At 49.4% G+C, this 25,231-nt stretch overlaps 1 non-coding gene and 10 pseudogenes across 1 annotated transcript; all 11 read left to right on the top strand.

Annotated features, from left to right (window-relative positions):
• The first annotated feature begins 1,579 nt into the window (after positions 1-1,579).
• On the top strand, positions 1,580-1,797 carry LOC137325913 (U2 spliceosomal RNA; annotated as a pseudogene).
• A 2,146-nt stretch (positions 1,798-3,943) lies between these two features.
• Positions 3,944-4,114, top strand: LOC137326004 (U2 spliceosomal RNA; annotated as a pseudogene).
• A 2,132-nt stretch (positions 4,115-6,246) lies between these two features.
• LOC137325977 (U2 spliceosomal RNA) lies at positions 6,247-6,417 on the top strand (annotated as a pseudogene).
• A 1,898-nt stretch (positions 6,418-8,315) lies between these two features.
• On the top strand, positions 8,316-8,506 carry LOC137325716 (U2 spliceosomal RNA). The gene has a single exon (XR_010963959.1). It is a non-coding gene; the product is annotated as a U2 spliceosomal RNA (small nuclear RNA).
• Positions 8,507-10,651: 2,145 nt separating this feature from the next.
• LOC137326003 (U2 spliceosomal RNA) lies at positions 10,652-10,822 on the top strand (annotated as a pseudogene).
• Positions 10,823-12,903: 2,081 nt separating this feature from the next.
• LOC137325893 (U2 spliceosomal RNA) lies at positions 12,904-13,115 on the top strand (annotated as a pseudogene).
• Positions 13,116-15,258: 2,143 nt separating this feature from the next.
• On the top strand, positions 15,259-15,429 carry LOC137326002 (U2 spliceosomal RNA; annotated as a pseudogene).
• Positions 15,430-17,510: 2,081 nt separating this feature from the next.
• On the top strand, positions 17,511-17,722 carry LOC137325892 (U2 spliceosomal RNA; annotated as a pseudogene).
• A 2,142-nt stretch (positions 17,723-19,864) lies between these two features.
• LOC137326001 (U2 spliceosomal RNA) lies at positions 19,865-20,035 on the top strand (annotated as a pseudogene).
• A 2,139-nt stretch (positions 20,036-22,174) lies between these two features.
• LOC137325999 (U2 spliceosomal RNA) lies at positions 22,175-22,345 on the top strand (annotated as a pseudogene).
• A 2,075-nt stretch (positions 22,346-24,420) lies between these two features.
• On the top strand, positions 24,421-24,626 carry LOC137325879 (U2 spliceosomal RNA; annotated as a pseudogene).
• The last annotated feature ends 605 nt before the right edge of the window (positions 24,627-25,231 follow it).

The following is a 25,231-nucleotide window of genomic DNA, read 5'->3' as shown; positions in this document are numbered from 1 at the left end:
CACGCACGCCTGCTGCGCTGCGCTGCGCTGGCAGCAGCGACCAGCAGGGGGCCGACCGGCTGATCCTTCCCTTTCACAGGCAGGCTTTTGACCCTCGATTAAACGACAAAGGTGTTCAGAAGGAAGGCCTGGGGGGAGGGAGGCAGGGAGGGACGGACGCACGCACGCAGGGAAATCAGCACAAAGCAGGTCCCCTGGAATCTCACACCTGCGTCCCAGAAAACAGGTCTCCTGGTCAAAGCAGTCCTGCCCGCCCTGCCATTAACGTGACAATGGACAGGGCCCGGCAGCTTGAGACACATCTTTTTTTCAATATGCAAGTTCTTTTTAAAAAGGTTTCCTTCCACAGCAGCTCTGAGTTAGAGTTAGAGTTAGAGTGAGAGAGAGAGAGAGAGAGAGAGAGAGACTGACTGACACTGACTCTCACACACACACACACAGACACACACCGTCTCCCATCCGATTGGTGGACTATGGGATTGAAAATCTAACTTTTAGTTTCAATGCAGCGCGTTGTTGTTGTAATATAGAACTGCAAGTTGCCGTTGTAGTCGTAGTTTCGAATCAGCACAAAGTAGGTGCCTCCCTGGAATGTCACACCTGCGTCCCGGAAAACAGGTCTCCTGGTCAAAGCAGTCCCGCCCCGCCCTGGGATTAACATGACAATGAACGGGGCCCAGTCAGGGAGCAGTTTGAAAGACATTTTTCAATATGCACTTCTGAAACATTAACGCCTTGTTTCTTCCGACAGTTTAACCAGCGATTAACATGACAATGGACAGGGCCCAGTCAGGGAGCAGCTTGAGAGACACCTTTCAATAGGCACTTCTGAAACATTAACGCCTTGTTTCTTTCGACAGTTTAGCCAGCCTTTAACACGTCTTGTGTTTTTATTTCCCATTTCCAGCCAGCCAGCCAGCCAGCCAGCCGAGCCAGCCTCTGCAGTATTTTTTTTCATTGGTCTTGCCTGCCGTGGAATGAATGTTTCAACACGAGCTGCCGATTGTCAGCACCTCACCTCTTTCTCAATTGGCCGTTGCAATCTCACTCACTCACTGTGAGACACGTCACATCACGTCACTAGTTTTCCTTAAAGAGGTCTCCTTCCACGGCAGTTCGTTAGTGACTGAGACTGACTGACGGAGGTCCGGTGAGACCCAACCCTCTCCCATCTGATTGGTGGCCTACTGGCAAATTTACCAATCTGTCAAGCAATCCTGGCAAGAAAGGGAAAAAAATCTTTAAACTCATCCACTGTTGCAATTAGAAACGGTGGCAAAAATGTGGCCAGAGTGGGAGAGAACGGCAGTGCTTCTAGACTGCATTAAACACAGGCAGCCAGAGACCAAAGAGGGAGTGCAAACAGGAGCCGAGATCAATTCGCATCGAGCGCGTCATCGCTTCTCGGCCTTTTGGCTAAGATCAAGTGGTCAAGTGGGGGAAGGCAACCATTTGGAGCCTTCCTGCCATTGTATGCCGGGGGGATGCAGTCAGGGAGAAATCCCCTCGGGCAGAGTGTAGAGCTTTGGCTTGTAGAGCTTTGGCTTGATGTAATGTCACTGCAAGGAATCTGGAATGAATCTGTAAGGAAATAAGGCACCCAGAGTGTCAGAAAAAAAAAAAAAAAAAAAAAAAAAAAAAAAATCTGTTCTTATCAGTTTAATATCTGATACGTCCCCTATCTGGGGACCATATATTAAATTGATTTTTGGAACAGGGAGATGGAACAGGGGCTTGCTCCGTCCACTCCACGCATCGACCCAGTATTGCAGTGTCTCTGGGAACGGTGCACCTCCCTGTGGGGAGATATTCAAAAGGAAAAACAGCTCTTTCCCAGCGTCTCTGTGTGTGTGTGTGTGTGTGTGTGTGTGTGTGTATGTATTATTACTGAGAATAAAGCTGATATATTACACTTACTTTCTCAGCTCAGTGGTATTTCTTTCTTCTCCTCGGCTGAATGCCGCTCGCACGTAGCGATATAATTCAAAGTGCAAAATAACTTGGTGCCGTTGACTTTGAACAAGCAGGGTCTGCTTTCAAATGCAAGCTGCGCTCCCGAACTGGACTGTCTGTCTGTTTGTCAAGGAGAGGAAAAGGTGGCGGTGGTGAGGGTGGAGCATTAGCGCTCAGGAGGGGAGACTTTCTTTGAGTGGTGCCAATTAATCTGCACCAGAAAGTCATCCCCCCGACCGGGATTCGAACCCGGGTCTCAACGAGTTTAAAAGGTTGCGTCTTAGACCACTAGACCACCGGAGGGAACTGCCTCAACTCCCTGGGAACTTGTACAAGAGGCTGAGGACACGCACGCCTGCTGCGCTGCGCTGCGCTGGCAGCAGCGACCAGCAGGGGGCCGACCGGCTGATCCTTCCCTTTCACAGGCAGGCTTTTGACCCTCGATTAAACGACAAAGGTGTTCAGAAGGAAGGCCTGGGGGGAGGGAGGCAGGGAGGGACGGACGCACGCACGCAGGGAAATCAGCACAAAGCAGGTCCCCTGGAATCTCACACCTGCGTCCCAGAAAACAGGTCTCCTGGTCAAAGCAGTCCTGCCCGCCCTGCCATTAACGTGACAATGGACAGGGCCCGGCAGCTTGAGACACATCTTTTTTTCAATATGCAAGTTCTTTTTAAAAAGGTTTCCTTCCACAGCAGCTCTGAGTTAGAGTTAGAGTTAGAGTGAGAGAGAGAGAGAGAGAGAGAGAGAGACTGACTGACACTGACTCTCACACACACACACACAGACACACACCGTCTCCCATCCGATTGGTGGACTATGGGATTGAAAATCTAACTTTTAGTTTCAATGCAGCGCGTTGTTGTTGTAATATAGAACTGCAAGTTGCCGTTGTAGTCGTAGTTTCGAATCAGCACAAAGTAGGTGCCTCCCTGGAATGTCACACCTGCGTCCCGGAAAACAGGTCTCCTGGTCAAAGCAGTCCCGCCCCGCCCTGGGATTAACATGACAATGAACGGGGCCCAGTCAGGGAGCAGTTTGAAAGACATTTTTCAATATGCACTTCTGAAACATTAACGCCTTGTTTCTTCCGACAGTTTAACCAGCGATTAACATGACAATGGACAGGGCCCAGTCAGGGAGCAGCTTGAGAGACACCTTTCAATAGGCACTTCTGAAACATTAACGCCTTGTTTCTTTCGACAGTTTAGCCAGCCTTTAACACGTCTTGTGTTTTTATTTCCCATTTCCAGCCAGCCAGCCAGCCAGCCAGCCGAGCCAGCCTCTGCAGTATTTTTTTTCATTGGTCTTGCCTGCCGTGGAATGAATGTTTCAACACGAGCTGCCGATTGTCAGCACCTCACCTCTTTCTCAATTGGCCGTTGCAATCTCACTCACTCACTGTGAGACACGTCACATCACGTCACTAGTTTTCCTTAAAGAGGTCTCCTTCCACGGCAGTTCGTTAGTGACTGAGACTGACTGACGGAGGTCCGGTGAGACCCAACCCTCTCCCATCTGATTGGTGGCCTACTGGCAAATTTACCAATCTGTCAAGCAATCCTGGCAAGAAAGGGAAAAAAATCTTTAAACTCATCCACTGTTGCAATTAGAAACGGTGGCAAAAATGTGGCCAGAGTGGGAGAGAACGGCAGTGCTTCTAGACTGCATTAAACACAGGCAGCCAGAGACCAAAGAGGGAGTGCAAACAGGAGCCGAGATCAATTCGCATCGAGCGCGTCATCGCTTCTCGGCCTTTTGGCTAAGATCAAGTGGTCAAGTGGGGGAAGGCAACCATTTGGAGCCTTCCTGCCATTGTATGCCGGGGGGATGCAGTCAGGGAGAAATCCCCTCGGGCAGAGTGTAGAGCTTTGGCTTGTAGAGCTTTGGCTTGATGTAATGTCACTGCAAGGAATCTGGAATGAATCTGTAAGGCAATAAGGCACCCCAGAGTGTCAGAAAAAAAAAAAAAAAAAAAAAAAAAAAAAAAAAAAAAAAAAAAAAAAAATCTGTTCTTATCAGTTTAATATCTGATACGTCCCCTATCTGGGGACCATATATTAAATTGATTTTTGGAACAGGGAGATGGAACAGGGGCTTGCTCCGTCCACTCCACGCATCGACCCAGTATTGCAGTGTCTCTGGGAACGGTGCACCTCCCTGTGGGGAGATATTCAAAAGGAAAAACAGCTCTTTCCCAGCGTCTCTGTGTGTGTGTGTGTGTGTGTGTGTGTGTGTGTATGTATTATTACTGAGAATAAAGCTGATATATTACACTTACTTTCTCAGCTCAGTGGTATTTCTTTCTTCTCCTCGGCTGAATGCCGCTCGCACGTAGCGATATAATTCAAAGTGCAAAATAACTTGGTGCCGTTGACTTTGAACAAGCAGGGTCTGCTTTCAAATGCAAGCTGCGCTCCCGAACTGGACTGTCTGTCTGTTTGTCAAGGAGAGGAAAAGGTGGCGGTGGTGAGGGTGGAGCATTAGCGCTCAGGAGGGGAGACTTTCTTTGAGTGGTGCCAATTAATCTGCACCAGAAAGTCATCCCCCCGACCGGGATTCGAACCCGGGTCTCAACGAGTTTAAAAGGTTGCGTCTTAGACCACTAGACCACCGGAGGGAACTGCCTCAACTCCCTGGGAACTTGTACAAGAGGCTGAGGACACGCACGCCTGCTGCGCTGCGCTGCGCTGGCAGCAGCGACCAGCAGGGGGCCGACCGGCTGATCCTTCCCTTTCACAGGCAGGCTTTTGACCCTCGATTAAACGACAAAGGTGTTCAGAAGGAAGGCCTGGGGGGAGGGAGGCAGGGAGGGACGGACGCACGCACGCAGGGAAATCAGCACAAAGCAGGTCCCCTGGAATCTCACACCTGCGTCCCAGAAAACAGGTCTCCTGGTCAAAGCAGTCCTGCCCGCCCTGCCATTAACGTGACAATGGACAGGGCCCGGCAGCTTGAGACACATCTTTTTTTCAATATGCAAGTTCTTTTTAAAAAGGTTTCCTTCCACAGCAGCTCTGAGTTAGAGTTAGAGTTAGAGTGAGAGAGAGAGAGAGAGAGAGAGAGAGACTGACTGACACTGACTCTCACACACACACACACAGACACACACCGTCTCCCATCCGATTGGTGGACTATGGGATTGAAAATCTAACTTTTAGTTTCAATGCAGCGCGTTGTTGTTGTAATATAGAACTGCAAGTTGCCGTTGTAGTCGTAGTTTCGAATCAGCACAAAGTAGGTGCCTCCCTGGAATGTCACACCTGCGTCCCGGAAAACAGGTCTCCTGGTCAAAGCAGTCCCGCCCCGCCCTGGGATTAACATGACAATGAACGGGGCCCAGTCAGGGAGCAGTTTGAAAGACATTTTTCAATATGCACTTCTGAAACATTAACGCCTTGTTTCTTCCGACAGTTTAACCAGCGATTAACATGACAATGGACAGGGCCCAGTCAGGGAGCAGCTTGAGAGACACCTTTCAATAGGCACTTCTGAAACATTAACGCCTTGTTTCTTTCGACAGTTTAGCCAGCCTTTAACACGTCTTGTGTTTTTATTTCCCATTTCCAGCCAGCCAGCCAGCCAGCCAGCCGAGCCAGCCTCTGCAGTATTTTTTTTCATTGGTCTTGCCTGCCGTGGAATGAATGTTTCAACACGAGCTGCCGATTGTCAGCACCTCACCTCTTTCTCAATTGGCCGTTGCAATCTCACTCACTCACTGTGAGACACGTCACATCACGTCACTAGTTTTCCTTAAAGAGGTCTCCTTCCACGGCAGTTCGTTAGTGACTGAGACTGACTGACGGAGGTCCGGTGAGACCCAACCCTCTCCCATCTGATTGGTGGCCTACTGGCAAATTTACCAATCTGTCAAGCAATCCTGGCAAGAAAGGGAAAAAAATCTTTAAACTCATCCACTGTTGCAATTAGAAACGGTGGCAAAAATGTGGCCAGAGTGGGAGAGAACGGCAGTGCTTCTAGACTGCATTAAACACAGGCAGCCAGAGACCAAAGAGGGAGTGCAAACAGGAGCCGAGATCAATTCGCATCGAGCGCGTCATCGCTTCTCGGCCTTTTGGCTAAGATCAAGTGGTCAAGTGGGGGAAGGCAACCATTTGGAGCCTTCCTGCCATTGTATGCCGGGGGGATGCAGTCAGGGAGAAATCCCCTCGGGCAGAGTGTAGAGCTTTGGCTTGTAGAGCTTTGGCTTGATGTAATGTCACTGCAAGGAATCTGGAATGAATCTGTAAGGAAATAAGGCACCCAGAGTGTCAGAAAAAAAAAAAAAAAAAAAAAAAAAAAAAAAAAAAATCTGTTCTTATCAGTTTAATATCTGATACGTCCCCTATCTGGGGACCATATATTAAATTGATTTTTGGAACAGGGAGATGGAACAGGGGCTTGCTCCGTCCACTCCACGCATCGACCCAGTATTGCAGTGTCTCTGGGAACGGTGCACCTCCCTGTGGGGAGATATTCAAAAGGAAAAACAGCTCTTTCCCAGCGTCTCTGTGTGTGTGTGTGTGTGTGTGTGTGTGTGTGTATGTATTATTACTGAGAATAAAGCTGATATATTACACTTACTTTCTCAGCTCAGTGGTATTTCTTTCTTCTCCTCGGCTGAATGCCGCTCGCACGTAGCGATATAATTCAAAGTGCAAAATAACTTGGTGCCGTTGACTTTGAACAAGCAGGGTCTGCTTTCAAATGCAAGCTGCGCTCCCGAACTGGACTGTCTGTCTGTTTGTCAAGGAGAGGAAAAGGTGGCGGTGGTGAGGGTGGAGCATTAGCGCTCAGGAGGGGAGACTTTCTTTGAGTGGTGCCAATTAATCTGCACCAGAAAGTCATCCCCCCGACCGGGATTCGAACCCGGGTCTCAACGAGTTTAAAAGGTTGCGTCTTAGACCACTAGACCACCGGAGGGAACTGCCTCAACTCCCTGGGAACTTGTACAAGAGGCTGAGGACACGCACGCCTGCTGCGCTGCGCTGCGCTGGCAGCAGCGACCAGCAGGGGGCCGACCGGCTGATCCTTCCCTTTCACAGGCAGGCTTTTGACCCTCGATTAAACGACAAAGGTGTTCAGAAGGAAGGCCTGGGGGGAGGGAGGCAGGGAGGGACGGACGCACGCACGCAGGGAAATCAGCACAAAGCAGGTCCCCTGGAATCTCACACCTGCGTCCCAGAAAACAGGTCTCCTGGTCAAAGCAGTCCTGCCCGCCCTGCCATTAACGTGACAATGGACAGGGCCCGGCAGCTTGAGACACATCTTTTTTTCAATATGCAAGTTCTTTTTAAAAAGGTTTCCTTCCACAGCAGCTCTGAGTTAGAGTTAGAGTTAGAGTGAGAGAGAGAGAGAGAGAGAGAGAGAGACTGACTGACACTGACTCTCACACACACACACACAGACACACACCGTCTCCCATCCGATTGGTGGACTATGGGATTGAAAATCTAACTTTTAGTTTCAATGCAGCGCGTTGTTGTTGTAATATAGAACTGCAAGTTGCCGTTGTAGTCGTAGTTTCGAATCAGCACAAAGTAGGTGCCTCCCTGGAATGTCACACCTGCGTCCCGGAAAACAGGTCTCCTGGTCAAAGCAGTCCCGCCCCGCCCTGGGATTAACATGACAATGAACGGGGCCCAGTCAGGGAGCAGTTTGAAAGACATTTTTCAATATGCACTTCTGAAACATTAACGCCTTGTTTCTTCCGACAGTTTAACCAGCGATTAACATGACAATGGACAGGGCCCAGTCAGGGAGCAGCTTGAGAGACACCTTTCAATAGGCACTTCTGAAACATTAACGCCTTGTTTCTTTCGACAGTTTAGCCAGCCTTTAACACGTCTTGTGTTTTTATTTCCCATTTCCAGCCAGCCAGCCAGCCAGCCAGCCGAGCCAGCCTCTGCAGTATTTTTTTTCATTGGTCTTGCCTGCCGTGGAATGAATGTTTCAACACGAGCTGCCGATTGTCAGCACCTCACCTCTTTCTCAATTGGCCGTTGCAATCTCACTCACTCACTGTGAGACACGTCACATCACGTCACTAGTTTTCCTTAAAGAGGTCTCCTTCCACGGCAGTTCGTTAGTGACTGAGACTGACTGACGGAGGTCCGGTGAGACCCAACCCTCTCCCATCTGATTGGTGGCCTACTGGCAAATTTACCAATCTGTCAAGCAATCCTGGCAAGAAAGGGAAAAAAATCTTTAAACTCATCCACTGTTGCAATTAGAAACGGTGGCAAAAATGTGGCCAGAGTGGGAGAGAACGGCAGTGCTTCTAGACTGCATTAAACACAGGCAGCCAGAGACCAAAGAGGGAGTGCAAACAGGAGCCGAGATCAATTCGCATCGAGCGCGTCATCGCTTCTCGGCCTTTTGGCTAAGATCAAGTGTAGTATCTGTTCTTATCAGTTTAATATCTGATACGTCCCCTATCTGGGGACCATATATTAAATTGATTTTTGGAACAGGGAGATGGAACAGGGGCTTGCTCCGTCCACTCCACGCATCGACCCAGTATTGCAGTGTCTCTGGGAACGGTGCACCTCCCTGTGGGGAGATATTCAAAAGGAAAAACAGCTCTTTCCCAGCGTCTCTGTGTGTGTGTGTGTGTGTGTGTGTGTGTGTGTATGTATTATTACTGAGAATAAAGCTGATATATTACACTTACTTTCTCAGCTCAGTGGTATTTCTTTCTTCTCCTCGGCTGAATGCCGCTCGCACGTAGCGATATAATTCAAAGTGCAAAATAACTTGGTGCCGTTGACTTTGAACAAGCAGGGTCTGCTTTCAAATGCAAGCTGCGCTCCCGAACTGGACTGTCTGTCTGTTTGTCAAGGAGAGGAAAAGGTGGCGGTGGTGAGGGTGGAGCATTAGCGCTCAGGAGGGGAGACTTTCTTTGAGTGGTGCCAATTAATCTGCACCAGAAAGTCATCCCCCCGACCGGGATTCGAACCCGGGTCTCAACGAGTTTAAAAGGTTGCGTCTTAGACCACTAGACCACCGGAGGGAACTGCCTCAACTCCCTGGGAACTTGTACAAGAGGCTGAGGACACGCACGCCTGCTGCGCTGCGCTGCGCTGGCAGCAGCGACCAGCAGGGGGCCGACCGGCTGATCCTTCCCTTTCACAGGCAGGCTTTTGACCCTCGATTAAACGACAAAGGTGTTCAGAAGGAAGGCCTGGGGGGAGGGAGGCAGGGAGGGACGGACGCACGCACGCAGGGAAATCAGCACAAAGCAGGTCCCCTGGAATCTCACACCTGCGTCCCAGAAAACAGGTCTCCTGGTCAAAGCAGTCCTGCCCGCCCTGCCATTAACGTGACAATGGACAGGGCCCGGCAGCTTGAGACACATCTTTTTTTCAATATGCAAGTTCTTTTTAAAAAGGTTTCCTTCCACAGCAGCTCTGAGTTAGAGTTAGAGTTAGAGTGAGAGAGAGAGAGAGAGAGAGAGAGAGACTGACTGACACTGACTCTCACACACACACACACAGACACACACCGTCTCCCATCCGATTGGTGGACTATGGGATTGAAAATCTAACTTTTAGTTTCAATGCAGCGCGTTGTTGTTGTAATATAGAACTGCAAGTTGCCGTTGTAGTCGTAGTTTCGAATCAGCACAAAGTAGGTGCCTCCCTGGAATGTCACACCTGCGTCCCGGAAAACAGGTCTCCTGGTCAAAGCAGTCCCGCCCCGCCCTGGGATTAACATGACAATGAACGGGGCCCAGTCAGGGAGCAGTTTGAAAGACATTTTTCAATATGCACTTCTGAAACATTAACGCCTTGTTTCTTCCGACAGTTTAACCAGCGATTAACATGACAATGGACAGGGCCCAGTCAGGGAGCAGCTTGAGAGACACCTTTCAATAGGCACTTCTGAAACATTAACGCCTTGTTTCTTTCGACAGTTTAGCCAGCCTTTAACACGTCTTGTGTTTTTATTTCCCATTTCCAGCCAGCCAGCCAGCCAGCCAGCCGAGCCAGCCTCTGCAGTATTTTTTTTCATTGGTCTTGCCTGCCGTGGAATGAATGTTTCAACACGAGCTGCCGATTGTCAGCACCTCACCTCTTTCTCAATTGGCCGTTGCAATCTCACTCACTCACTGTGAGACACGTCACATCACGTCACTAGTTTTCCTTAAAGAGGTCTCCTTCCACGGCAGTTCGTTAGTGACTGAGACTGACTGACGGAGGTCCGGTGAGACCCAACCCTCTCCCATCTGATTGGTGGCCTACTGGCAAATTTACCAATCTGTCAAGCAATCCTGGCAAGAAAGGGAAAAAAATCTTTAAACTCATCCACTGTTGCAATTAGAAACGGTGGCAAAAATGTGGCCAGAGTGGGAGAGAACGGCAGTGCTTCTAGACTGCATTAAACACAGGCAGCCAGAGACCAAAGAGGGAGTGCAAACAGGAGCCGAGATCAATTCGCATCGAGCGCGTCATCGCTTCTCGGCCTTTTGGCTAAGATCAAGTGGTCAAGTGGGGGAAGGCAACCATTTGGAGCCTTCCTGCCATTGTATGCCGGGGGGATGCAGTCAGGGAGAAATCCCCTCGGGCAGAGTGTAGAGCTTTGGCTTGTAGAGCTTTGGCTTGATGTAATGTCACTGCAAGGAATCTGGAATGAATCTGTAAGGAAATAAGGCACCCAGAGTGTCAGAAAAAAAAAAAAAAAAAAAAAAAAAAAAAAAAAAAAAAAAAAAAAAAAATCTGTTCTTATCAGTTTAATATCTGATACGTCCCCTATCTGGGGACCATATATTAAATTGATTTTTGGAACAGGGAGATGGAACAGGGGCTTGCTCCGTCCACTCCACGCATCGACCCAGTATTGCAGTGTCTCTGGGAACGGTGCACCTCCCTGTGGGGAGATATTCAAAAGGAAAAACAGCTCTTTCCCAGCGTCTCTGTGTGTGTGTGTGTGTGTGTGTGTGTGTGTGTATGTATTATTACTGAGAATAAAGCTGATATATTACACTTACTTTCTCAGCTCAGTGGTATTTCTTTCTTCTCCTCGGCTGAATGCCGCTCGCACGTAGCGATATAATTCAAAGTGCAAAATAACTTGGTGCCGTTGACTTTGAACAAGCAGGGTCTGCTTTCAAATGCAAGCTGCGCTCCCGAACTGGACTGTCTGTCTGTTTGTCAAGGAGAGGAAAAGGTGGCGGTGGTGAGGGTGGAGCATTAGCGCTCAGGAGGGGAGACTTTCTTTGAGTGGTGCCAATTAATCTGCACCAGAAAGTCATCCCCCCGACCGGGATTCGAACCCGGGTCTCAACGAGTTTAAAAGGTTGCGTCTTAGACCACTAGACCACCGGAGGGAACTGCCTCAACTCCCTGGGAACTTGTACAAGAGGCTGAGGACACGCACGCCTGCTGCGCTGCGCTGCGCTGGCAGCAGCGACCAGCAGGGGGCCGACCGGCTGATCCTTCCCTTTCACAGGCAGGCTTTTGACCCTCGATTAAACGACAAAGGTGTTCAGAAGGAAGGCCTGGGGGGAGGGAGGCAGGGAGGGACGGACGCACGCACGCAGGGAAATCAGCACAAAGCAGGTCCCCTGGAATCTCACACCTGCGTCCCAGAAAACAGGTCTCCTGGTCAAAGCAGTCCTGCCCGCCCTGCCATTAACGTGACAATGGACAGGGCCCGGCAGCTTGAGACACATCTTTTTTTCAATATGCAAGTTCTTTTTAAAAAGGTTTCCTTCCACAGCAGCTCTGAGTTAGAGTTAGAGTTAGAGTGAGAGAGAGAGAGAGAGAGAGAGAGAGACTGACTGACACTGACTCTCACACACACACACACAGACACACACCGTCTCCCATCCGATTGGTGGACTATGGGATTGAAAATCTAACTTTTAGTTTCAATGCAGCGCGTTGTTGTTGTAATATAGAACTGCAAGTTGCCGTTGTAGTCGTAGTTTCGAATCAGCACAAAGTAGGTGCCTCCCTGGAATGTCACACCTGCGTCCCGGAAAACAGGTCTCCTGGTCAAAGCAGTCCCGCCCCGCCCTGGGATTAACATGACAATGAACGGGGCCCAGTCAGGGAGCAGTTTGAAAGACATTTTTCAATATGCACTTCTGAAACATTAACGCCTTGTTTCTTCCGACAGTTTAACCAGCGATTAACATGACAATGGACAGGGCCCAGTCAGGGAGCAGCTTGAGAGACACCTTTCAATAGGCACTTCTGAAACATTAACGCCTTGTTTCTTTCGACAGTTTAGCCAGCCTTTAACACGTCTTGTGTTTTTATTTCCCATTTCCAGCCAGCCAGCCAGCCAGCCAGCCGAGCCAGCCTCTGCAGTATTTTTTTTCATTGGTCTTGCCTGCCGTGGAATGAATGTTTCAACACGAGCTGCCGATTGTCAGCACCTCACCTCTTTCTCAATTGGCCGTTGCAATCTCACTCACTCACTGTGAGACACGTCACATCACGTCACTAGTTTTCCTTAAAGAGGTCTCCTTCCACGGCAGTTCGTTAGTGACTGAGACTGACTGACGGAGGTCCGGTGAGACCCAACCCTCTCCCATCTGATTGGTGGCCTACTGGCAAATTTACCAATCTGTCAAGCAATCCTGGCAAGAAAGGGAAAAAAATCTTTAAACTCATCCACTGTTGCAATTAGAAACGGTGGCAAAAATGTGGCCAGAGTGGGAGAGAACGGCAGTGCTTCTAGACTGCATTAAACACAGGCAGCCAGAGACCAAAGAGGGAGTGCAAACAGGAGCCGAGATCAATTCGCATCGAGCGCGTCATCGCTTCTCGGCCTTTTGGCTAAGATCAAGTGGTCAAGTGGGGGAAGGCAACCATTTGGAGCCTTCCTGCCATTGTATGCCGGGGGGATGCAGTCAGGGAGAAATCCCCTCGGGCAGAGTGTAGAGCTTTGGCTTGTAGAGCTTTGGCTTGATGTAATGTCACTGCAAGGAATCTGGAATGAATCTGTAAGGAAATAAGGCACCCAGAGTGTCAGAAAAAAAAAAAAAAAAAAAAAAAAAATCTGTTCTTATCAGTTTAATATCTGATACGTCCCCTATCTGGGGACCATATATTAAATTGATTTTTGGAACAGGGAGATGGAACAGGGGCTTGCTCCGTCCACTCCACGCATCGACCCAGTATTGCAGTGTCTCTGGGAACGGTGCACCTCCCTGTGGGGAGATATTCAAAAGGAAAAACAGCTCTTTCCCAGCGTCTCTGTGTGTGTGTGTGTGTGTGTGTGTGTGTGTGTATGTATTATTACTGAGAATAAAGCTGATATATTACACTTACTTTCTCAGCTCAGTGGTATTTCTTTCTTCTCCTCGGCTGAATGCCGCTCGCACGTAGCGATATAATTCAAAGTGCAAAATAACTTGGTGCCGTTGACTTTGAACAAGCAGGGTCTGCTTTCAAATGCAAGCTGCGCTCCCGAACTGGACTGTCTGTCTGTTTGTCAAGGAGAGGAAAAGGTGGCGGTGGTGAGGGTGGAGCATTAGCGCTCAGGAGGGGAGACTTTCTTTGAGTGGTGCCAATTAATCTGCACCAGAAAGTCATCCCCCCGACCGGGATTCGAACCCGGGTCTCAACGAGTTTAAAAGGTTGCGTCTTAGACCACTAGACCACCGGAGGGAACTGCCTCAACTCCCTGGGAACTTGTACAAGAGGCTGAGGACACGCACGCCTGCTGCGCTGCGCTGCGCTGGCAGCAGCGACCAGCAGGGGGCCGACCGGCTGATCCTTCCCTTTCACAGGCAGGCTTTTGACCCTCGATTAAACGACAAAGGTGTTCAGAAGGAAGGCCTGGGGGGAGGGAGGCAGGGAGGGACGGACGCACGCACGCAGGGAAATCAGCACAAAGCAGGTCCCCTGGAATCTCACACCTGCGTCCCAGAAAACAGGTCTCCTGGTCAAAGCAGTCCTGCCCGCCCTGCCATTAACGTGACAATGGACAGGGCCCGGCAGCTTGAGACACATCTTTTTTTCAATATGCAAGTTCTTTTTAAAAAGGTTTCCTTCCACAGCAGCTCTGAGTTAGAGTTAGAGTTAGAGTGAGAGAGAGAGAGAGAGAGAGAGAGAGACTGACTGACACTGACTCTCACACACACACACACAGACACACACCGTCTCCCATCCGATTGGTGGACTATGGGATTGAAAATCTAACTTTTAGTTTCAATGCAGCGCGTTGTTGTTGTAATATAGAACTGCAAGTTGCCGTTGTAGTCGTAGTTTCGAATCAGCACAAAGTAGGTGCCTCCCTGGAATGTCACACCTGCGTCCCGGAAAACAGGTCTCCTGGTCAAAGCAGTCCCGCCCCGCCCTGGGATTAACATGACAATGAACGGGGCCCAGTCAGGGAGCAGTTTGAAAGACATTTTTCAATATGCACTTCTGAAACATTAACGCCTTGTTTCTTCCGACAGTTTAACCAGCGATTAACATGACAATGGACAGGGCCCAGTCAGGGAGCAGCTTGAGAGACACCTTTCAATAGGCACTTCTGAAACATTAACGCCTTGTTTCTTTCGACAGTTTAGCCAGCCTTTAACACGTCTTGTGTTTTTATTTCCCATTTCCAGCCAGCCAGCCAGCCAGCCAGCCGAGCCAGCCTCTGCAGTATTTTTTTTCATTGGTCTTGCCTGCCGTGGAATGAATGTTTCAACACGAGCTGCCGATTGTCAGCACCTCACCTCTTTCTCAATTGGCCGTTGCAATCTCACTCACTCACTGTGAGACACGTCACATCACGTCACTAGTTTTCCTTAAAGAGGTCTCCTTCCACGGCAGTTCGTTAGTGACTGAGACTGACTGACGGAGGTCCGGTGAGACCCAACCCTCTCCCATCTGATTGGTGGCCTACTGGCAAATTTACCAATCTGTCAAGCAATCCTGGCAAGAAAGGGAAAAAAATCTTTAAACTCATCCACTGTTGCAATTAGAAACGGTGGCAAAAATGTGGCCAGAGTGGGAGAGAACGGCAGTGCTTCTAGACTGCATTAAACACAGGCAGCCAGAGACCAAAGAGGGAGTGCAAACAGGAGCCGAGATCAATTCGCATCGAGCGCGTCATCGCTTCTCGGCCTTTTGGCTAAGATCAAGTGGTCAAGTGGGGGAAGGCAACCATTTGGAGCCTTCCTGCCATTGTATGCCGGGGGGATGCAGTCAGGGAGAAATCCCCTCGGGCAGAGTGTAGAGCTTTGGCTTGTAGAGCTTTGGCTTGATGTAATGTCACTGCAAGGAATCTGGAATGAATCTGTAAGGAAATAAGGCACCCAGAGTGTCAGAAAAAAAAAAAAAAAAAAAAAAAAAAAAAAAAAAAAAAAAAAAAAAATCTGTTCTTATCAGTTTAATATCTGATACGTCCCCTATCTGGGGACCATATATTAAATTGATTTTTGGAACAGGGAGATGGAACAGGGGCTTGCTCCGTCCACTCCACGCATCGACCCAGTATTGCAGTGTCTCTGGGAACGGTGCACCTCCCTGTGGGGAGATATTCAAAAGGAAAAACAGCTCTTTCCCAGCGTCTCTGTGTGTGTGTGTGTGTGTGTGTGTGTGTGTGTATGTATTATTACTGAGAATAAAGCTGATATATTACACTTACTTTCTCAGCTCAGTGGTATTTCTTTCTTCTCCTCGGCTGAATGCCGCTCGCACGTAGCGATATAATTCAAAGTGCAAAATAACTTGGTGCCGTTGACTTTGAACAAGCAGGGTCTGCTTTCAAATGCAAGCTGCGCTCCCGAACTGGACTGTCTGTCTGTTTGTCAAGGAGAGGAAAAGGTGGCGGTGGTGAGGGTGGAGCATTAGCGCTCAGGAGGGGAGACTTTCTTTGAGTGGTGCCAATTAATCTGCACCAGAAAGTCATCCCCCCGACCGGGATTCGAACCCGGGTCTCAACGAGTTTAAAAGGTTGCGTCTTAGACCACTAGACCACCGGAGGGAACTGCCTCAACTCCCTGGGAACTTGTACAAGAGGCTGAGGACACGCACGCCTGCTGCGCTGCGCTGCGCTGGCAGCAGCGACCAGCAGGGGGCCGACCGGCTGATCCTTCCCTTTCACAGGCAGGCTTTTGACCCTCGATTAAACGACAAAGGTGTTCAGAAGGAAGGCCTGGGGGGAGGGAGGCAGGGAGGGACGGACGCACGCACGCAGGGAAATCAGCACAAAGCAGGTCCCCTGGAATCTCACACCTGCGTCCCAGAAAACAGGTCTCCTGGTCAAAGCAGTCCTGCCCGCCCTGCCATTAACGTGACAATGGACAGGGCCCGGCAGCTTGAGACACATCTTTTTTTCAATATGCAAGTTCTTTTTAAAAAGGTTTCCTTCCACAGCAGCTCTGAGTTAGAGTTAGAGTTAGAGTGAGAGAGAGAGAGAGAGAGAGAGAGAGACTGACTGACACTGACTCTCACACACACACACACAGACACACACCGTCTCCCATCCGATTGGTGGACTATGGGATTGAAAATCTAACTTTTAGTTTCAATGCAGCGCGTTGTTGTTGTAATATAGAACTGCAAGTTGCCGTTGTAGTCGTAGTTTCGAATCAGCACAAAGTAGGTGCCTCCCTGGAATGTCACACCTGCGTCCCGGAAAACAGGTCTCCTGGTCAAAGCAGTCCCGCCCCGCCCTGGGATTAACATGACAATGAACGGGGCCCAGTCAGGGAGCAGTTTGAAAGACATTTTTCAATATGCACTTCTGAAACATTAACGCCTTGTTTCTTCCGACAGTTTAACCAGCGATTAACATGACAATGGACAGGGCCCAGTCAGGGAGCAGCTTGAGAGACACCTTTCAATAGGCACTTCTGAAACATTAACGCCTTGTTTCTTTCGACAGTTTAGCCAGCCTTTAACACGTCTTGTGTTTTTATTTCCCATTTCCAGCCAGCCAGCCAGCCAGCCAGCCGAGCCAGCCTCTGCAGTATTTTTTTTCATTGGTCTTGCCTGCCGTGGAATGAATGTTTCAACACGAGCTGCCGATTGTCAGCACCTCACCTCTTTCTCAATTGGCCGTTGCAATCTCACTCACTCACTGTGAGACACGTCACATCACGTCACTAGTTTTCCTTAAAGAGGTCTCCTTCCACGGCAGTTCGTTAGTGACTGAGACTGACTGACGGAGGTCCGGTGAGACCCAACCCTCTCCCATCTGATTGGTGGCCTACTGGCAAATTTACCAATCTGTCAAGCAATCCTGGCAAGAAAGGGAAAAAAATCTTTAAACTCATCCACTGTTGCAATTAGAAACGGTGGCAAAAATGTGGCCAGAGTGGGAGAGAACGGCAGTGCTTCTAGACTGCATTAAACACAGGCAGCCAGAGACCAAAGAGGGAGTGCAAACAGGAGCCGAGATCAATTCGCATCGAGCGCGTCATCGCTTCTCGGCCTTTTGGCTAAGATCAAGTGGTCAAGTGGGGGAAGGCAACCATTTGGAGCCTTCCTGCCATTGTATGCCGGGGGGATGCAGTCAGGGAGAAATCCCCTCGGGCAGAGTGTAGAGCTTTGGCTTGTAGAGCTTTGGCTTGATGTAATGTCACTGCAAGGAATCTGGAATGAATCTGTAAGGAAATAAGGCACCCAGAGTGTCAGAAAAAAAAAAAAAAAAAAAAAAAAAATCTGTTCTTATCAGTTTAATATCTGATACGTCCCCTATCTGGGGACCATATATTAAATTGATTTTTGGAACAGGGAGATGGAACAGGGGCTTGCTCCGTCCACTCCACGCATCGACCCAGTATTGCAGTGTCTCTGGGAACGGTGCACCTCCCTGTGGGGAGATATTCAAAAGGAAAAACAGCTCTTTCCCAGCGTCTCTGTGTGTGTGTGTGTGTGTGTGTGTGTGTGTGTATGTATTATTACTGAGAATAAAGCTGATATATTACACTTACTTTCTCAGCTCAGTGGTATTTCTTTCTTCTCCTCGGCTGAATGCCGCTCGCACGTAGCGATATAATTCAAAGTGCAAAATAACTTGGTGCCGTTGACTTTGAACAAGCAGGGTCTGCTTTCAAATGCAAGCTGCGCTCCCGAACTGGACTGTCTGTCTGTTTGTCAAGGAGAGGAAAAGGTGGCGGTGGTGAGGGTGGAGCATTAGCGCTCAGGAGGGGAGACTTTCTTTGAGTGGTGCCAATTAATCTGCACCAGAAAGTCATCCCCCCGACCGGGATTCGAACCCGGGTCTCAACGAGTTTAAAAGGTTGCGTCTTAGACCACTAGACCACCGGAGGGAACTGCCTCAACTCCCTGGGAACTTGTACAAGAGGCTGAGGACACGCACGCCTGCTGCGCTGCGCTGCGCTGGCAGCAGCGACCAGCAGGGGGCCGACCGGCTGATCCTTCCCTTTCACAGGCAGGCTTTTGACCCTCGATTAAACGACAAAGGTGTTCAGAAGGAAGGCCTGGGGGGAGGGAGGCAGGGAGGGACGGACGCACGCACGCAGGGAAATCAGCACAAAGCAGGTCCCCTGGAATCTCACACCTGCGTCCCAGAAAACAGGTCTCCTGGTCAAAGCAGTCCTGCCCGCCCTGCCATTAACGTGACAATGGACAGGGCCCGGCAGCTTGAGACACATCTTTTTTTCAATATGCAAGTTCTTTTTAAAAAGGTTTCCTTCCACAGCAGCTCTGAGTTAGAGTTAGAGTTAGAGTGAGAGAGAGAGAGAGAGAGAGAGAGAGACTGACTGACACTGACTCTCACACACACACACACAGACACACACCGTCTCCCATCCGATTGGTGGACTATGGGATTGAAAATCTAACTTTTAGTTTCAATGCAGCGCGTTGTTGTTGTAATATAGAACTGCAAGTTGCCGTTGTAGTCGTAGTTTCGAATCAGCACAAAGTAGGTGCCTCCCTGGAATGTCACACCTGCGTCCCGGAAAACAGGTCTCCTGGTCAAAGCAGTCCCGCCCCGCCCTGGGATTAACATGACAATGAACGGGGCCCAGTCAGGGAGCAGTTTGAAAGACATTTTTCAATATGCACTTCTGAAACATTAACGCCTTGTTTCTTCCGACAGTTTAACCAGCGATTAACATGACAATGGACAGGGCCCAGTCAGGGAGCAGCTTGAGAGACACCTTTCAATAGGCACTTCTGAAACATTAACGCCTTGTTTCTTTCGACAGTTTAGCCAGCCTTTAACACGTCTTGTGTTTTTATTTCCCATTTCCAGCCAGCCAGCCAGCCAGCCAGCCGAGCCAGCCTCTGCAGTATTTTTTTTCATTGGTCTTGCCTGCCGTGGAATGAATGTTTCAACACGAGCTGCCGATTGTCAGCACCTCACCTCTTTCTCAATTGGCCGTTGCAATCTCACTCACTCACTGTGAGACACGTCACATCACGTCACTAGTTTTCCTTAAAGAGGTCTCCTTCCACGGCAGTTCGTTAGTGACTGAGACTGACTGACGGAGGTCCGGTGAGACCCAACCCTCTCCCATCTGATTGGTGGCCTACTGGCAAATTTACCAATCTGTCAAGCAATCCTGGCAAGAAAGGGAAAAAAATCTTTAAACTCATCCACTGTTGCAATTAGAAACGGTGGCAAAAATGTGGCCAGAGTGGGAGAGAACGGCAGTGCTTCTAGACTGCATTAAACACAGGCAGCCAGAGACCAAAGAGGGAGTGCAAACAGGAGCCGAGATCAATTCGCATCGAGCGCGTCATCGCTTCTCGGCCTTTTGGCTAAGATCAAGTGGTCAAGTGGGGGAAGGCAACCATTTGGAGCCTTCCTGCCATTGTATGCCGGGGGGATGCAGTCAGGGAGAAATCCCCTCGGGCAGAGTGTAGAGCTTTGGCTTGTAGAGCTTTGGCTTGATGTAATGTCACTGCAAGGAATCTGGAATGAATCTGTAAGGAAATAAGGCACCCAGAGTGTCAGAAAAAAAAAAAAAAAAAAAAAAAAAAAAAAAAAAAAAAAAAAAAAATCTGTTCTTATCAGTTTAATATCTGATACGTCCCCTATCTGGGGACCATATATTAAATTGATTTTTGGAACAGGGAGATGGAACAGGGGCTTGCTCCGTCCACTCCACGCATCGACCCAGTATTGCAGTGTCTCTGGGAACGGTGCACCTCCCTGTGGGGAGATATTCAAAAGGAAAAACAGCTCTTTCCCAGCGTCTCTGTGTGTGTGTGTGTGTGTGTGTGTGTGTGTGTATGTATTATTACTGAGAATAAAGCTGATATATTACACTTACTTTCTCAGCTCAGTGGTATTTCTTTCTTCTCCTCGGCTGAATGCCGCTCGCACGTAGCGATATAATTCAAAGTGCAAAATAACTTGGTGCCGTTGACTTTGAACAAGCAGGGTCTGCTTTCAAATGCAAGCTGCGCTCCCGAACTGGACTGTCTGTCTGTTTGTCAAGGAGAGGAAAAGGTGGCGGTGGTGAGGGTGGAGCATTAGCGCTCAGGAGGGGAGACTTTCTTTGAGTGGTGCCAATTAATCTGCACCAGAAAGTCATCCCCCCGACCGGGATTCGAACCCGGGTCTCAACGAGTTTAAAAGGTTGCGTCTTAGACCACTAGACCACCGGAGGGAACTGCCTCAACTCCCTGGGAACTTGTACAAGAGGCTGAGGACACGCACGCCTGCTGCGCTGCGCTGCGCTGGCAGCAGCGACCAGCAGGGGGCCGACCGGCTGATCCTTCCCTTTCACAGGCAGGCTTTTGACCCTCGATTAAACGACAAAGGTGTTCAGAAGGAAGGCCTGGGGGGAGGGAGGCAGGGAGGGACGGACGCACGCACGCAGGGAAATCAGCACAAAGCAGGTCCCCTGGAATCTCACACCTGCGTCCCAGAAAACAGGTCTCCTGGTCAAAGCAGTCCTGCCCGCCCTGCCATTAACGTGACAATGGACAGGGCCCGGCAGCTTGAGACACATCTTTTTTTCAATATGCAAGTTCTTTTTAAAAAGGTTTCCTTCCACAGCAGCTCTGAGTTAGAGTTAGAGTTAGAGTGAGAGAGAGAGAGAGAGAGAGAGAGAGACTGACTGACACTGACTCTCACACACACACACACAGACACACACCGTCTCCCATCCGATTGGTGGACTATGGGATTGAAAATCTAACTTTTAGTTTCAATGCAGCGCGTTGTTGTTGTAATATAGAACTGCAAGTTGCCGTTGTAGTCGTAGTTTCGAATCAGCACAAAGTAGGTGCCTCCCTGGAATGTCACACCTGCGTCCCGGAAAACAGGTCTCCTGGTCAAAGCAGTCCCGCCCCGCCCTGGGATTAACATGACAATGAACGGGGCCCAGTCAGGGAGCAGTTTGAAAGACATTTTTCAATATGCACTTCTGAAACATTAACGCCTTGTTTCTTCCGACAGTTTAACCAGCGATTAACATGACAATGGACAGGGCCCAGTCAGGGAGCAGCTTGAGAGACACCTTTCAATAGGCACTTCTGAAACATTAACGCCTTGTTTCTTTCGACAGTTTAGCCAGCCTTTAACACGTCTTGTGTTTTTATTTCCCATTTCCAGCCAGCCAGCCAGCCAGCCAGCCGAGCCAGCCTCTGCAGTATTTTTTTTCATTGGTCTTGCCTGCCGTGGAATGAATGTTTCAACACGAGCTGCCGATTGTCAGCACCTCACCTCTTTCTCAATTGGCCGTTGCAATCTCACTCACTCACTGTGAGACACGTCACATCACGTCACTAGTTTTCCTTAAAGAGGTCTCCTTCCACGGCAGTTCGTTAGTGACTGAGACTGACTGACGGAGGTCCGGTGAGACCCAACCCTCTCCCATCTGATTGGTGGCCTACTGGCAAATTTACCAATCTGTCAAGCAATCCTGGCAAGAAAGGGAAAAAAATCTTTAAACTCATCCACTGTTGCAATTAGAAACGGTGGCAAAAATGTGGCCAGAGTGGGAGAGAACGGCAGTGCTTCTAGACTGCATTAAACACAGGCAGCCAGAGACCAAAGAGGGAGTGCAAACAGGAGCCGAGATCAATTCGCATCGAGCGCGTCATCGCTTCTCGGCCTTTTGGCTAAGATCAAGTGGTCAAGTGGGGGAAGGCAACCATTTGGAGCCTTCCTGCCATTGTATGCCGGGGGGATGCAGTCAGGGAGAAATCCCCTCGGGCAGAGTGTAGAGCTTTGGCTTGTAGAGCTTTGGCTTGATGTAATGTCACTGCAAGGAATCTGGAATGAATCTGTAAGGAAATAAGGCACCCAGAGTGTCAGAAAAAAAAAAAAAAAAAAAAAAAAAAAAAAAAAAAAAAAAAAATCTGTTCTTATCAGTTTAATATCTGATACGTCCCCTATCTGGGGACCATATATTAAATTGATTTTTGGAACAGGGAGATGGAACAGGGGCTTGCTCCGTCCACTCCACGCATCGACCCAGTATTGCAGTGTCTCTGGGAACGGTGCACCTCCCTGTGGGGAGATATTCAAAAGGAAAAACAGCTCTTTCCCAGCGTCTCTGTGTGTGTGTGTGTGTGTGTGTGTGTATGTATTATTACTGAGAATAAAGCTGATATATTACACTTACTTTCTCAGCTCAGTGGTATTTCTTTCTTCTCCTCGGCTGAATGCCGCTCGCACGTAGCGATATAATTCAAAGTGCAAAATAACTTGGTGCCGTTGACTTTGAACAAGCAGGGTCTGCTTTCAAATGCAAGCTGCGCTCCCGAACTGGACTGTCTGTCTGTTTGTCAAGGAGAGGAAAAGGTGGCGGTGGTGAGGGTGGAGCATTAGCGCTCAGGAGGGGAGACTTTCTTTGAGTGGTGCCAATTAATCTGCACCAGAAAGTCATCCCCCCGACCGGGATTCGAACCCGGGTCTCAACGAGTTTAAAAGGTTGCGTCTTAGACCACTAGACCACCGGAGGGAACTGCCTCAACTCCCTGGGAACTTGTACAAGAGGCTGAGGACACGCACGCCTGCTGCGCTGCGCTGCGCTGGCAGCAGCGACCAGCAGGGGGCCGACCGGCTGATCCTTCCCTTTCACAGGCAGGCTTTTGACCCTCGATTAAACGACAAAGGTGTTCAGAAGGAAGGCCTGGGGGGAGGGAGGCAGGGAGGGACGGACGCACGCACGCAGGGAAATCAGCACAAAGCAGGTCCCCTGGAATCTCACACCTGCGTCCCAGAAAACAGGTCTCCTGGTCAAAGCAGTCCTGCCCGCCCTGCCATTAACGTGACAATGGACAGGGCCCGGCAGCTTGAGACACATCTTTTTTTCAATATGCAAGTTCTTTTTAAAAAGGTTTCCTTCCACAGCAGCTCTGAGTTAGAGTTAGAGTTAGAGTGAGAGAGAGAGAGAGAGAGAGAGAGAGACTGACTGACACTGACTCTCACACACACACACACAGACACACACCGTCTCCCATCCGATTGGTGGACTATGGGATTGAAAATCTAACTTTTAGTTTCAATGCAGCGCGTTGTTGTTGTAATATAGAACTGCAAGTTGCCGTTGTAGTCGTAGTTTCGAATCAGCACAAAGTAGGTGCCTCCCTGGAATGTCACACCTGCGTCCCGGAAAACAGGTCTCCTGGTCAAAGCAGTCCCGCCCCGCCCTGGGATTAACATGACAATGAACGGGGCCCAGTCAGGGAGCAGTTTGAAAGACATTTTTCAATATGCACTTCTGAAACATTAACGCCTTGTTTCTTCCGACAGTTTAACCAGCGATTAACATGACAATGGACAGGGCCCAGTCAGGGAGCAGCTTGAGAGACACCTTTCAATAGGCACTTCTGAAACATTAACGCCTTGTTTCTTTCGACAGTTTAGCCAGCCTTTAACACGTCTTGTGTTTTTATTTCCCATTTCCAGCCAGCCAGCCAGCCAGCCAGCCGAGCCAGCCTCTGCAGTATTTTTTTTCATTGGTCTTGCCTGCCGTGGAATGAATGTTTCAACACGAGCTGCCGATTGTCAGCACCTCACCTCTTTCTCAATTGGCCGTTGCAATCTCACTCACTCACTGTGAGACACGTCACATCACGTCACTAGTTTTCCTTAAAGAGGTCTCCTTCCACGGCAGTTCGTTAGTGACTGAGACTGACTGACGGAGGTCCGGTGAGACCCAACCCTCTCCCATCTGATTGGTGGCCTACTGGCAAATTTACCAATCTGTCAAGCAATCCTGGCAAGAAAGGGAAAAAAATCTTTAAACTCATCCACTGTTGCAATTAGAAACGGTGGCAAAAATGTGGCCAGAGTGGGAGAGAACGGCAGTGCTTCTAGACTGCATTAAACACAGGCAGCCAGAGACCAAAGAGGGAGTGCAAACAGGAGCCGAGATCAATTCGCATCGAGCGCGTCATCGCTTCTCGGCCTTTTGGCTAAGATCAAGTGGTCAAGTGGGGGAAGGCAACCATTTGGAGCCTTCCTGCCATTGTATGCCGGGGGGATGCAGTCAGGGAGAAATCCCCTCGGGCAGAGTGTAGAGCTTTGGCTTGTAGAGCTTTGGCTTGATGTAATGTCACTGCAAGGAATCTGGAATGAATCTGTAAGGCAATAAGGCACCCCAGAGTGTCAGAAAAAAAAAAAAAAAAAAATCTGTTCTTATCAGTTTAATATCTGATACGTCCCCTATCTGGGGACCATATATTAAATTGATTTTTGGAACAGGGAGATGGAACAGGGGCTTGCTCCGTCCACTCCACGCATCGACCCAGTATTGCAGTGTCTCTGGGAACGGTGCACCTCCCTGTGGGGAGATATTCAAAAGGAAAAACAGCTCTTTCCCAGCGTCTCTGTGTGTGTGTGTGTGTATGTGTGTGTATGTATTATTACTGAGAATAAAGCTGATATATTACACTTACTTTCTCAGCTCAGTGGTATTTCTTTCTTCTCCTCGGCTGAATGCCGCTCGCACGTAGCGATATAATTCAAAGTGCAAAATAACTTGGTGCCGTTGACTTTGAACAAGCAGGGTCTGCTTTCAAATGCAAGCTGCGCTCCCGAACTGGACTGTCTGTCTGTTTGTCAAGGAGAGGAAAAGGTGGCGGTGGTGAGGGTGGAGCATTAGCGCTCAGGAGGGGAGACTTTCTTTGAGTGGTGCCAATTAATCTGCACCAGAAAGTCATCCCCCCGACCGGGATTCGAACCCGGGTCTCAACGAGTTTAAAAGGTTGCGTCTTAGACCACTAGACCACCGGAGGGAACTGCCTCAACTCCCTGGGAACTTGTACAAGAGGCTGAGGACACGCACGCCTGCTGCGCTGCGCTGCGCTGGCAGCAGCGACCAGCAGGGGGCCGACCGGCTGATCCTTCCCTTTCACAGGCAGGCTTTTGACCCTCGATTAAACGACAA

Source organism: Heptranchias perlo, chromosome 9, assembly GCF_035084215.1.
Source record: "Heptranchias perlo isolate sHepPer1 chromosome 9, sHepPer1.hap1, whole genome shotgun sequence".
Taxonomy (NCBI): Eukaryota; Metazoa; Chordata; class Chondrichthyes; order Hexanchiformes; family Hexanchidae; genus Heptranchias; species Heptranchias perlo.
Note: the sequence above shows the minus strand (reverse complement) of the source record. Positions and strands in the feature narration are given on the sequence as shown.